Genomic DNA, 14,581 nt, shown 5'->3' on the forward strand with positions numbered 1-14,581 from the left:
AGCAGATATAAGAGTCATTGACCATTTTTCCCACCTTCTGGAACACTGACTAATTGATGCACGTTTGTTGACAACATGCGTGAAATTTTATTATTGTATATAAAATATAACATCAGAGGAAGTAATTCTCTGGGAAACCTTAGTATTCATTATTTTAACAGGACCAGAAGCTCCCATGAAAACAAACCTGGTGACTGTTCTCACGCAGGTGAGAGCAGACAGCAGTGTCTGCAGTTCAGTGGGAGCCCGCAGATGGGCAGTGACAGGAAGGGGAGCTTTAATCACCAGGGAAGATCACAGGCATGAGTGGGCGCTGTCACCTCCTCCTTTGGTGGGTCCTCCTCAACAGGGCCTCCCTTGGTTTCAAAGCAATTCTTACAATTTTCACAAGTCCTTGGTAAGGAAAAATACTTTTGTTTTGGCAGAATATTAAGCTGTTAGTAATAACACCAGGAGTGTTGCTAATTTTATGCATTCCAGTTGTTTAAATCCCAGGTTGCTTTGAATACAAACAGTGCTTCATGGTGAGCCAAATTTACCTCTATTTCTATGCCTTAGAAACTGTCCAAACTCTGACTGACAGTAAATAATCAGAAATTCTGGTAAATACATAGGTTCAGGGTTTAAAAAAAATTTACAGAGAGCAAGGAAACTTCCATCTTAGCCTGTTAGAAAAAAGATTCACTTTTACTTAAAGTAGCAAACTTTACTCAGAATGGGCTCTCTTCATTGGCTTAACTCTAAGGGAAGGGATGTTTTGTTTTCTATTGAATTGGTAACCTCCAAGCTGTGGTTTGGAATCTAATCTTACTTCTAAAAGAGCCTTTAAGCATGGCAAGTCTACATTGAGAAACTCACCATCATTTCCCAATTTCAAGAAGTAAATATCAGAAATAGCCACATTTCATTATAAATTAGCTTTTTTCTGTTTTATTCCATTGCCATTTTACTTAAAAATATTTAATTGATCCCTATGCTTCTGGTATATCGGGAAACAGATCAAGTTCCGGGGCAGATGTGTCAATGTAAAAATTTACAAGGCTCCAAACAAAGCATAGTTGGTTGAGCCGTTCTAGAAAACACCTGGGCCCCTTAAGATACAGCACCATTAAAGAAATTCCCTTGACAGCAATGCAGTTGTCCCTAATGTTTTGGTTTTATGTTTCTTCAGCTTTAAAAACAACAGCAACTAGAAGGAGATGATGCAGTTTATTTCAAGATATTTTCCCTGCAACATTTAAGATGTTATAGATGCAACATTTAGGATGATTACGGATGTTAACATAATCCTTAAGTTGAGCTGGACCTGAGCAGGGAGAGGGAAAAGATACACCAGCCCAAGCCTATTAAATCCATGACTGGGCTACAAGAGCTTTACTACAGAGGAATTGCTGAAGGTCAGGTTAATAGCTGGCTTTCAGGTCATTGTAAAACCTGGTAGAAAACCAGCCGATGCAATGCCAGTGAATTGTATGTTGCCAGCCCACCTAATGTCAACGTGTTTTCTTTGGCCAATGTAATAATGTATTTGTTTTCATTGTAATTGAAATGTGTTTAGGAAAGACAGGTCTTGTCCTTCCCACCATTCCCTGTTATTAATATATCACATCTGATAACTTTCTACAGTTAGTGTCATTGCTCTGGTCCCTGAAGGCTTTTGAGTTTGCAAACCCTGTACTAGAGGCTGCATCCAGTTTTGTAGGTATTAAGTATTAGTTAGATCTTTGAACATAGGCTTGGAATTAATAGTCCCTTCATGCTTGGAAGGAAGATGCTTCCCGGTATATGTGTTTTCAGGTTCCAATCCAGCAGGAAAAAAGAGAATGTCCACTTGCCTCATGACTGAAACCAAAGACTTAGAATAAAGGTCACTTGACTTAATGGGCCCGAATTCAGCTGAATACCCGCTCCTGAATTGCGACCCAGAGTAGCATATGCTTATGGCTTAAGACAGTTAGGGCCCACACCAACCACATGGCTAGGAAATTCAATTTTAGAAACAACAAATGTCCACTATAACAAAATTTATGAATTTCTTGGGACAGAATATTTTCTTAAAAATCTAGGGCATTCTTGAAGCATGATGCACCTTTTTCTGAATTTCTAATTCTTGGTGACATTTAAAACAGCATGATTCCTTCCAAAATTGATATATTTGCAATAAAAGAATACATTCTATTCAGAGTCATTAGGGAAGCCCAAAACCGTTCATATCTGGAAGCACAGATAATGTAAATTTCAGATAGTAAACCTTTCGTTTCACTGTTGAGTGTCTTGTTGCAATAGTAAGTAGCGTTGGGTAGTTTGATATATTTCCTTTTGAGAACACTTTCTGGTTGTGATCCTAGCCTTCTTCCTCAGATTATTTTTGTCAACATTGGGGATGCAGTTTTCACAGTAGGGGCCATAAGCTAGGTCACTTTTCCTTTCACAGGAGCACTGCAGAGGCCTATCTCAATACAGTGCCAACTGTCACAAGGCAAACCCACCCTCTGAAACAAAATTTTCTAGCTATTAAGCTACAAGTGGTCTGGATCATAAAAGTGCAAAGATAGCCATTATTTCCCTTGGTCTTCCTAGTGAAAGCAAGGGGGAAATTCTGTTAAACTATTTAAAGAAGATTAGTAGCGAAAGTCTCAATCTTAGTAAGTCAGTCTAGCGTGGAATCAAATGCTGTTTCCTTTACAGAAGACATGACAAAGGTGATTATACATCTGGATCTGGAACTGAGATAGTGTAGGTTAATAGAATTCTTGGGGAAATTGAAGACTTTTCTTTTTTTCGTGGGATGCTAAGTACAGATGGTTCCTGACTTAAGATGGTTTGACTTATAATTTTTCAACTTGATGATAGTACAAAGGTAGTATGCTTTCAGTACAGTATTTAGTACATTATGTGAGATATTCAATATTTTAATATAAAACAGGCTTTGGGGTTAGATAATTTTGCCCACCTAAGTTAATATAAATGTTCTGAGCACATTTAAGGTAGGCTGGGCTAAGTTAATGATGTTCAATAGGTTAGGTGGTGTAAATATATTTTTGACTTATGATATTTTCAACTTAGAATGGGTTTATCTGGGATGTAACCCTATTGCAAGTCAAAGAGATTCTATATTACATTTATGAGTCAAAAGCTAGAGACGCAAGATCAACAGTTGATACCCTGAGTCCAGTTAATAATACAGACATGATCCTTGCCTTGTCATTCGGAGTTGCATTTTGTATTACATAATGAAAGAGGACTAAGAGCTCTGAATTTTAATCTTTAAATGATAACAGCTGCTTTTGAAGAGAAGCAGAGCCTAGCAACAGGATTCTTTGAGCCACATTTTTAGTGATGATTGCAAAGAATTAGGGCCATTCCTGAGAAGGAAGAATAAGCAGCCAATCATGTGATTTGAAAAGACTCCCTGTCCTTAAATCCCTCCTTCATCAATCGTTTACTGAAATGCCTGCTCTGATAAGGGTCACTCTATTGGGTTAAGGTACTATCTGCAGGAAAAGGACAAGTAAGCTGAGAGATAAAATCATAAAATTAGAAAAAGGACTAGATTGAGAATCCATTTTAGTCTTGTCATTGGTGTATTTGGCATGACGTTGTCCTTTCTGAACCTCAGTTTCCTCATTATAGAAATGAGATGGGATTGGGTGAATTAGCTGATAAGTTCCCTTCCAACTCTATATTTTTAGGAGAATGACACGTTAACAGCAATTTGTTTTAGATTATGTCACCTTCACAAAGATTTCTATGAGTGTTAAACATAAAACAAAAATATTTCAGTTCAGGAATGTCAGGTGATATACATCAGTGCCTTCCATTAGAAATAAATGTAAACCACTTAGGTGTGAATTTAAATTTTCTAGCAGCTACATTTAAAAATTGAAAGAAACAGGTAAATAGGGTGACATCAGCAAGATGGCAGAATGGGAGCTTTCTGTTGTCATCTCACTGCAGAAGCATTGATTTAGATGTATACCACAGACAAGAGTACATTTGTGGGAATCCATGAGTCCGGTGGAGAAGTTTTAGCACACCATTAGATTATAAAATCTGAGAATAGGACCAGGCGCAGTGGCTCATGCCTGGTAGTCCCAGCACTTTGGGAGGCCGAGGTGAGTGGATCACCTGAGGTCAGGAGTTCAAGACTAGCCTGGCCAACATAGTGAAACCCCATCTCAATTAAAAATACAAAAAAAACCCATGTTTGTTAAAAATGCAAAATTAGCCATGTGTGGTGGCACGTGCCTGTAATCCCAGCTACTTGGGAGGCTAAGGCAGGAGAATCACTTGAACCGAGGAGGTGGGGGTTGCGGTGAGCCGAGATGGTGCCATTGCACTCTAGCCTGGGCAGTAAGAGTGAAACTCTGTCTCAAAAAAAAAAAAATATGAGAATAGACAGAATAATAAGTATAAGAAGAACTGTTTCACTTTACCTGTGTCACCCCTACCTCAAGGCAGAAAGGTCACTGCCAAGAGAGCGCCCTGCAACCATGACCTGCAATTTCTTCCACTGGGGAAAGTGGGAGTGCAATGAGTGAGTGTCTGGCTCCCTGAGACATGCAGGATTCTGCCTAAGAGGCTAAACTGTTTCCTACCCCACTCAGAATATTAAGGCAACCAGCACAGCTGAGTGGTTGAGAAAGATTGAAAGCAGGGAAGAGAGGCCATGGAGGCTTCTAACTGCTCTGTAGACCTCCATCAGAAAGTTCTCCCCAAGCTGCTTGGGATGCCTCACCTACAGATCCCTTCCCCCAGGTGGTCCACAGGCACTCCAAATGCTCCATGCACCTCACACTCCCATCCCCACCCCAGGCCAGCTCCCAATGCATGCACTGCTGATAGCAAGTGCAAATTACCTGTCATACAGTCACTGAGCTCAACTCGGTGGGATTCAGAGAGGGCACACAAATTTGAGCATTAGAGGACACTGGCCAATGGCACGCAAATGGGAGGCTCCCAGCACTCAGCCTTGCAGGATCAAGAGAACACGTACAGTGTAAGAATTACCCACTAATTGAAATATGAAGTATAGGGTAGACATGTCCATAGAAAAGGTCTGAGACAGCCTCAAAATCCCTAGCTTGGCTGTTTGGAGAAAGTATTTCTCACCCAAAGACAGTAAAGACTGAAGATAACTGCTTCTTCTAATGCAAAAACAGCAATGCAAGACGTTAAGTAACACAATCCTGTAAAAATTAAAAAAAAAATACAATAATATTCTAGTAACCAATTTCAAAGAAATGGACATCTATGAGTTGCCTGAAAAAGAATTCAGAATAATTTTTTTAAGAAAGCTCAGTAGGCCACAGAATACAAAGATAAGAATACAAGAGTTCATTGATTCCTCAATGAAATCAGGAAAACAATACAAGAACAAAAGAAGTTCAATTAAGAGAAATTATTTAACAACGCAAACAGAAATTCTGGAGCTGAAGCATATACTGAATGACATTTTAAATGCAATAGAAAGTGTCAACAGCAGACTTACTTATGCAGAAGAAAGAAGCTGAGAACTTGAACACATGTCAGTTAAAAATATCTAATCAAATGGGGGAGAAAAGGAAAAAGACTGAAAAGGAAGGAAGAAAGAAATCTACAGGATTCATGGAACACCATCAAGAGAGCTAATTGCTGCATCATAGAAGGTAATAAGGGGAAGAGAGGGAACGTGGCAGAAAGCTTATTTAAAGAATACTTATTTAAAACTGAATACTTCCCAAATCTAGAGAAAGATATGAATATCCAGGTACATGAATCTCAAAGACCTCCAATCAGGTTCAACCCAAAGAGGAATTCACCAAGACATATTATAATCAAACTGTCAAAAATTAAACACAGAGAATCCTGAAAGCAGGAAAGAAAGGGAGTTGAGAAGTGATGTCTGCAAGATAGCTTACACATACCTGGCACTTATGCCCCTCACAAAAACAACTAAAAGTCAATTAGGATGTCAGAGGGAAAGCATTAGAGTGCAGCAAGAGAGTAGTGAGATCCCTGTGGTGTTCAGAAGCCCAGGAAGGCAGCATAGTGAGGGTGATGGGGCACCCTGCCTCTGCCAACTCATGTTCCCTGCTGAGATTAGCTTGGAGTCAAGAGGGACTACCCCCTTGAGGGGAAAAGGTAAGCAGAAGATCCCCACCAGCTTCCATTGCCACTGAAGACACCTGCAGTTCTTACTACAAGAGTATACCACAGCCGTAGCAAGCCCTGAGCCTAGTTTGGGGAGCTGCCTGTAATTCACACAGCTACATTGCTTCAAATTAAGAACACAAGTTGTGCATCCCTCACTTTACCCTCTTTATGTAAGCTGCTGCAATATGGCACCACCTTGAAACCAAATCCACTGCTAGAGTGTGTCCTGCTCTGAGGGTTAGTAGCATCTGTGTGCCACCAATCTTGGGTCTTCACCGTCATTGCACCATGCTTACATGGGTGGGTGCCCAGCGCTAGGGCCCAGGAACAACTGTGGACTCAGATCCTGTACATGAGACAAATTAATCCCAGGCTGGCTGAATTAATGCAAGCTCATGCCCCTGTCTAGAGAAACAGCCCAGATGACCCACCAAAGGCATACCTACTCTTGAGCCAGCAGAACCACCATGTTCCCTCACCTCCAGCTGGAGGTACAAGCCAGCAAATATGTCCCTGGGATTCATATCCTCGAACCATGGAGCAATTATAGCCTGTGCAACTTATATGTGGAATCTAAAAAACTCAAACACAAAGAAACAGAGGGTAGAAGGGTGGTCACCAGGGGTTGAGGTAAGGGTTGGAGGGAAATAAGTAGATGTTGATCAAAAGGTACAAACGTACAGTCATAAGATGTATAAGTTCTGGAGACCTAATATACAACATGGTGATTGTATTTAATAATAATGTATTATGTACTTGAAATTTCCTGAGGATAATAGATCTGAAATATTCTCAATATAATGAATAAATAGATGAAACAGGTGAAATTAATTGTAGTGAGATTTTAAAATTTTTACATAGTATGTCCAAAATATTTTACATTCTTTTTTCCATATTAAATCTTCAAAACCTAGTGTTTGTTTTACACCTACAGCATAGCTCAATCCAGTCTAGCCCCATTTGGCATGTCTCATAGCCACATATAACTTGTGGCTCACTGGCTCCTTGGGTTGGAAGGCGCTTTACCAAGACAAGCTCAAAGTTGGACATGGACTGGTAAGATGACTACTTATGGTACTTCCCATTTAAAGGACCGCTTAAACTGGAAATTCAGAAAGTTTAAAATTACTTCAAGGCTGGGCATGGTGGCTCACGCTGGTAATGCCAGCACTTTGAGAGGCTGAGACGGGTGGATCATCTGAGGTCAGGAGTTCCAGACCAGCCTGGCCAACATGGCGAAACCCCTTCTGTACTAAAAATACAAAATATTAGGCAGGCATGGTGGCGGGCACCTATTAATCCCAGCTAATTGCTGAGGCAGGAGAATTGCGTGAACCTGGGAGGTGGAGGTTGCAGTGAGCCGAGATCGCACCATTGCACTATAGCCTGGGCGACGGAGTAAGACTCCATCTCAAAAATAAATAAATAGACTACTTCAGGTCTAAAAGGAATAAATAAACGTAGGTGATGAAATGTCTTAGGAGATCACTGGGGAAGGTAGTTTAGATCATAGTTCCTTCAGCTACTCCTCAAAGGATTTCCTGGAAGAACTGACCCTGTCCCATTAAGACTGGCATTAGCCCTTTTGGAGCTGTGAGTGTGACACACAAGCTGTCATGGAGAACTCTGGGAATGTGCTTCTGAGGGATACCCGGTATGACTTTGGGGAATTCCAGTACAATCAGAAGAAAAAGCAAAGTGTAAACCAAAAGATTAACCACATGCCCTATATTAAAATGTTGCCATAACAAGCTACCTTTTTTGTTTTCGAAGATGTAAGTTACATAGGGAAAAATTTAATGAGTGACAAACTTTTATCCTTAGGCAAAATTTAGTCTCTTACCCAGATAGCAGTACTTCTTTAGCCCAGATTACTTATCTTCGGTAAGTGGAAGCTTAACCTATCCTTGTGTTTCAGAGACTAATTTCTTTTTTCCATTTTGTTGAACAACAAACTCGGTAATCCCGTTAATCAAATCAGGGTGTGTTTTCTTTTTTAATTTTGTACTCAGCTATAGTCAAAACCATCACAAGGCCAAGCTGGGTGGGACCTTTGGGAACAGCCAGAGCCAGAGGCCTTGTGGGTGGCAGATCTTCGTAAGGTTGCTCTGTTTGTGGGTTGGAACCGGACAATTTATTTCTTGAGTGTTCCACCTAGAAAATAAAACGTGTGATATTTTCTAAGTAAGCTTTGTAGACTTACAGAATGTTGATTTTAGTTTTGAAAAAGAGATGAAATGCTGAATACTTATACAGACTGAGTTTAAAGAAAGAATTTTGAGACCTAGAGAAACAGAGTAAAGAATGAGAGAAATCATAGTATTTTAAAATTAGTTTTCAGCAGGAATTGCATACTCTTCTTAACAACTCACATCTCCTTCTTCTTCTCCACAAAGAGGACAATGTTGTTATTCAAAGGTAAAAGCACCTGCTTTCTACTCCTAGTCTTGGCAACTGGTTGGGCCCTGAGGAAAGGAATAGCAGGGCCTGGAGGTGGGGAGCGTCTGCTGATGGTCACTCAGTTCTCCTTCCTCTCTGAAGGGCGTGTCCGGGAAACTCCATAGGGACAGTGAAGAGTAAGGTAGAGCTGAGTCCACAGTCAAAAGCAGATTCCCATGAGAGCTTCATGTGGCAGGGTATGGGAACAGAACGCAGACAAATGAAGCTCTCAGAACACTTCCTGCAGACCCAGGCCTCCTGTACTGTGCTAGTGTTGAGCTCTGATTGTACCATTATATTAAAAAGTAAACTTTTTAATTTTTAATTTTCAAACAAATGAAAGTCACAGAGTTCATTTAGAGAGCAATAGGGCAGAAAGGGAGAAAGAACGGAATTCACACTTTCTTTGGATTTCCCAGAAAGCCACGAACACGAACTATATAAATAAAAATGTGTGGTTATTTGGTATATTTAGGCAGTAGGTTACTACTGTATTCTGAAGCCTGATATGGGAGTAGCATAGGGAAAAAAAAAAAAAAAAAACCTGAACATTTTCTTTTTAAAAATGTAATTTCCAGCATAGCTTTCATACAGGAACTCTGTTTTGAATGCGGTTGCTTTCTTAAGTCAGTAGGTAGTGGTGGGTGGGCCACCTGGTCAAGGAGAAAGTCTCTGCAACTCAGTTCTGCCATCATTCTGTAGTACGCAGAAGGGAGATGAGCAGTCCTTACTTGAATAAGCAGTTCCTTCAGAAGCTCCTTGTTTTGTTTGGTTTTTGTTTTTGGTTTGTTTCTTTGTTTTCCATTGTAGAGATCTAGGAGCAAAGTATATTGCTGTGTACATGGCATTATTGCTTTTCTGCTCATTTTGTCTTAAGATGGCCTTTTGCCCTGTCTGCGTGAGAAAACGCAATGTCAGGAGGAAATGTATTCAGGTTTGATTGCTAGAGCAATGAGGTCTGAATGCAAACAGGAACAGTCAGTTAAAATTGCAGCCCAGTTGTATTTTCATTCAGGTTGTTACTATCGTATTCATGTACCAGAGGTCAAAAGGAGATATTATTCTATTAAATGGGATATAAAATGGTATGCAGGGCTCTGGAGAGAAACTGTTTAGTGAGATCCATGTAAATAAGTGTGTGGATATGATTAAACTACTTTTCAAAGAATATCAATAGTTCTAATTTTTTTCAAAACGCAATCAACGTTCAACCCAAGTAGCAGTTTACATGGTCGTAGACACGATAATTTTTATTTATCCCTCATAGACATTGATGCTAGTGAAAAGGGATTTTTTCCCTACGTATTTGCGAAGTTTTGTTTTTGTTTTTTGAGACGGAGTCTCGCTCTGTTGCCCAGGCTGGAGTGCAGTGGCATGATCTAGGCTCACTACAAGCTCCGCCTCCTGGGTTCATGCCATTCTTCTGCCTCAGCCTCCCGAGTAGCTGGGACTGCAGGCACCTGCCACCATGCCCGGCTAATTTTTTTGTATTTTTGTTAGTAGAGACGGGGTTTCACCGTGTTAGCCAGGATGGTCTCGATCTCCTGACCTCATGATCCACCCGCCTCGGCCTCCGAAAGTGCTGGGATTACGGGTGTGAGCCACTGCGCCTGGCCATATTTGGGAAGTATTTTTACAGATAATTGAAGATCAGCTTAATAAAGAAATACAGCAAAAAAATGTAATAAGGAGGGGTTACACACCGAAGAAAGAATTTTACTTGAGTAGACAAAGACGCCATTAAACACTTGAGTTGCCTTTGGCTCTTGGTGGTCACAAAAGGCTTTATCAAAACAGCAGATTTTAATTAATTAAGAGAGAGCTCACTGAGTGGGCCAGGTCCAAGAAAACAGTATGTAGATTCTTGTCAGCAGAGATCTGAGATTGCAGTTGTATTTGGTAAAATTCCATCCCAAGTTGTTTTTCTGATAGTGGAATTATATTATGCTTACACTGCTGGAACTCTTTTTACCCTGTTGGAGCATTCCTAAGGAAGGAAGCTGAGTGTGCGGCTTTGAAATTATTTAGAATTGACCTGAGAATGAATCTGCAGAGACAAAGATAAAATCTTTAATAACATAACCAAAGGTAGCAAAACTGCCCCTGAGGCACACATTTTTCTGGAACTGTCTTTGCCCTTGTAAATGAAAGACACATACCTGAAAGGGCTACATTATGAAGACTGAACAACAATTTCGGAGAATGAATTAAGGCCACTCTTATTAGTTAGAGGCATTGTCAACAACAGGCTACTTGACTGCAAGACTCTTCTTTTTACTGCCACCATGCTTTCCACGGACTCATTGTTAAACATCCTGTCTCATTTTTAATGTGCCCTATCTGGAACTATGTTAATTTTTATGTAGTGACTACTTTGTGGCCTGAAATTATATTAGTTAAAACATTTTGTTGTTTCAGATTCCCTTTTCTACCATCTGGCAATGAAAAATTATCAAAGCGAAGATGTAATACTTGAATATGATTATTATTTGTTTAGTACCAACAGCAGATTTCCTCCTGAATTCATATTGATGAGGCTAATATCCTCTGACCCAGAGAACTTAGAATCGTAGGTTAGTATGGAATTAAGTATCCAAAGGTAAATGAGCTCCTGATACATTACATGTCAATTTCATGTGAGAATGATCAGGCAAGTACATTCCAGATATAAATAATCCTTGACAAATCCTTATCTTTTTAATGTATGCTTTTAGAAGACAAATGTAGAGCCTTCTCTTCATGTTGTAATGAATTGTAATGAGACCTAGTAATTATCCAAATGAGGAATCAATGGAGTCCACCTACAGTGGTCCAGTTTCTCACTTTATTTTGAAGCTCGAAGTGGGCAATAAAATCTATTTTTCATGTACTACTATGTAAGAGATTCTCAGGGCCGAATGAGGTGGCTCGCCCCTGTAATCCCAGCACTTTGAGAGGCCAAGGCAGGCGGATCACCTGAGGTCAGGAGTTTGAGACCAGCCTGACCAACATGGAGAAACCCCGTCTCCAATAAAAATACAAAATTAGCCAGGCGTGGTGGCGCATGTCTGTAATCCCAGCTACTTGGGAGGCTGAGGCAGGAGAATGTCTTGAACCCGGGAGGCAGAGGTTGCAGTGAGCCGAGATCACGCCACTGCACTCCAGCCTGGAGAAAGAGCAAGACTCCGTCTAAAAAAAAAAAAAAAAAAAAAAAAAAAGTAATTTACTAGTATATCTCTTGCTGCTCCTTTACTTTTTCTTACACACCGGCTTTCATTTAAAACTTAAATTTCACAATCGGTCTTAGGAAAAAAGATACAAATCACATCTTCTCTGAAAGGAAGAAAGGAAATAAACTCTCCCAACGATGCTGTTGCATAGTTAAGAAATATGGCCTTACTACTGCCCAGAAAGGTAATATGAGGAGAAATCAATGAAGAGAGAAATTCCAGTTATATTTCTTGCTGTTGCTCTCCAGAGCATCATTCAGAGTTATTTTTCTTTATTCTGAGACAATTTTATTTTGTCCTCAAATCGTCTGGATAGCATTTACGTATGTGGTTGAGTCTGTAATCCTAGAGACACTTGGCTAAAACTAATACCTGCTGGTTAGTCCTGAGATTAAAGTTATGTTTTCCTAAAATGTTTTGAAGAGGCATATTTGGTTTGATTCAGTAAAATCTAGACTCAGAGACTGGTAAAATGCAAAGCTACATTTCTGGGCTTTGTAACCTCTGTCCCCATAAGCCTTTTTTAAGTCAGAAATGGAGCACAGCGTTTGCAAACTCATCAACCCTCAAAGGCTTCCTTAACAGCAGGGCAGGCTTTGTTTTCCCGCCCCCCTTACCCCGTTTTCTCTGCTTTGTCTTTTCTTCTGGTCTCATGATTCATGCACTACCACACCTCTGTTGCCTTTTGTTTGTTGATTGACACACCGGTGTAATTTATATAAGACAATAGCTTTGCAGCTGGAGCTGTAAAATGAGTGGATGAGATGGCTTTCCTTCATGTATTTTTCAGGTGGATTTTCCCAGTAGTATCACTTTATTCAAAGACTAGTGGAAAACTGTCCCTGTCACCTTATCTCCTTTTGTCCCCTTTCAAGTGATCTAAACAATTTTTCTTCATTCTCTTTACATTGTGTAAATGCTCCAGCTTCATGAAATCGTATGCCTTACGCTGGTTTCCTGAATCTATTTTTAAACTACCCTTAGAATATTTTACTAAACTTTGTTTCTGTTGGGTGTAGTTCTTTTCTCTTTTTTAATCTTGCCACCAAGGCAGTTTAGGAGTAGATTAATTAATAAATTCATAAAATGAAAAGGAGTTTAGAATCTTTATGTCCTGTGGATATTATCTTGTTCAATCCTCTGATTTCACAGTGCATCTACTGATGTGTGATACTGATGACTAGCAAATGCCCTTATGAAACCATCATGTGGCCTTCTGAGATAATGCTTAGCATGCTATTCTTTATTTTGTTACTTCTTTATTGAAATTGGAATGTGTATTTAGTAATGCTTTAAACTGCAAATAATAATACTTGATAAACAGTGGTTTAACCCATAGGATATTTATTATTCATACTTAACATGATTCCAGAGGTCGTAGCCTTACGGTTGCATCCAGCTCATCATGTCAACATGGCTCTCTCCATCTTTCCATTTTTACTCAGGTGCAGCATGTTGTCCTATTTCCTCATACCTACTGCCCATGTCACAGGGCAGCAGCTTTAGGAGTCATATCCATGTTAAGGAGGGAATAAGAATAAGAGGCTAGGCCACGTGCGGTGGCTCATGCCTGTAATCCCAGCACTTTGGGAGGCCGAGGCAGGTGGATCACCTGAGGTCAGGAGTTCGAGGCCAGCCTGGCCAACATGGCGAAACCCCCATCTCTACTAAAAATACAAAAATTAGCTGGGTGTGATGGTGTGCACCTGTAATCCCAGCTACTTGGGAGGCTGAGGCAGAAGAATTGCTAGAACCCGGGAGGCAGAGGTTGCAGTGACCTGAGATCACGCCGCTGCGTTCCAGCCTGGACGACAGAATGAGACTCCGTCTCAGAAAAAAAAAAAAAGAATGAGAGGTTAACACCAGTGACTTCTTAAATTCTGTCCCTTTTATCAGAAAGCAAAATCAGTTTCCCAGAAGCCCCCCAAAAGACTCTTCCTTATCTCTTACTGGCCACAATATTACATGGCCCAACTTAGCTACAAGAGGGACTGGGAAAGTAAGTATCTCTGGTTTTATCAGTCTTTGTAGTGAAAGGCACATTAAGAGTAGAGGGAGTTGAGAATGGCCTTTGACTGGTCAACCAACAGTGTCTGTCAGAGTAGTCATCCTAAAATCTATATACATATAATCTGTATTTTCGTATCAATGGAGGTAATGTAGCTTAAGAGCCATGGGTTTTGAACTAGAGTGCCTTGGTTCAAATCCCAGTTTCATTTCTTCCTTACTTTGACTTTGAACTTCTCTTTGACTTTGTTGCCTTAACTGTAAAGCAGGGATGATAAGTTATCAGTTGTGTATGAATATTGTGTGAATGACCTGTGTTAAGCTGTTGGCACTCAATAAATGTCATCATCAGCAACCAACGCTCACACCCCACTTGAATACTGGCCAACCCGAGAAGATACCGAATGTCTAGCAGCTTTTTCCCATTGTTAAACCAAACAGCTTGTAAAGGTAGCACTTCTAAATTCCTAACTTAAAACTGACACATACAAAACCCCAATCTGACTAGAAAAATCCCTAAGATGGATGTATAGTGAAAACAGAATTTGCCTGCCTTTGTTGAGACAATTTATAACTGACATGTTCTTTGGTTTAGAAATAAAACACTTTAAGCTTTCTATAAATTCTTCATGTGTTGAGGCAGGATGGTGGAATACTTATTTTACCAGAATGTATCAAATTAAGAATCTGAGACCCTTCTCTAATTTGCAACATATATGATAGTTCTATATATTGATTGGGATAGAAACTGGAAAAAAAAAAAAAGTGCCAGAGCCGTGGAAAAAGAAAAA

General features: G+C 40.0%; 1 protein-coding gene across 1 annotated transcript in view; it reads left to right on the forward strand.

The window, feature by feature from the left end:
* LOC115834816 (PH and SEC7 domain-containing protein 3-like) overlaps positions 1 to 14,581 on the forward strand; it is a 149,605-nt gene that overhangs the window by 125,124 nt on the left and 9,900 nt on the right. The gene's annotated exons all lie outside the window — the stretch shown is intronic.

The sequence above is a fragment of the Nomascus leucogenys genome, chromosome 4 (assembly GCF_006542625.1).
Source record: "Nomascus leucogenys isolate Asia chromosome 4, Asia_NLE_v1, whole genome shotgun sequence".
NCBI lineage: Eukaryota > Metazoa > Chordata > Mammalia > Primates > Hylobatidae > Nomascus > Nomascus leucogenys.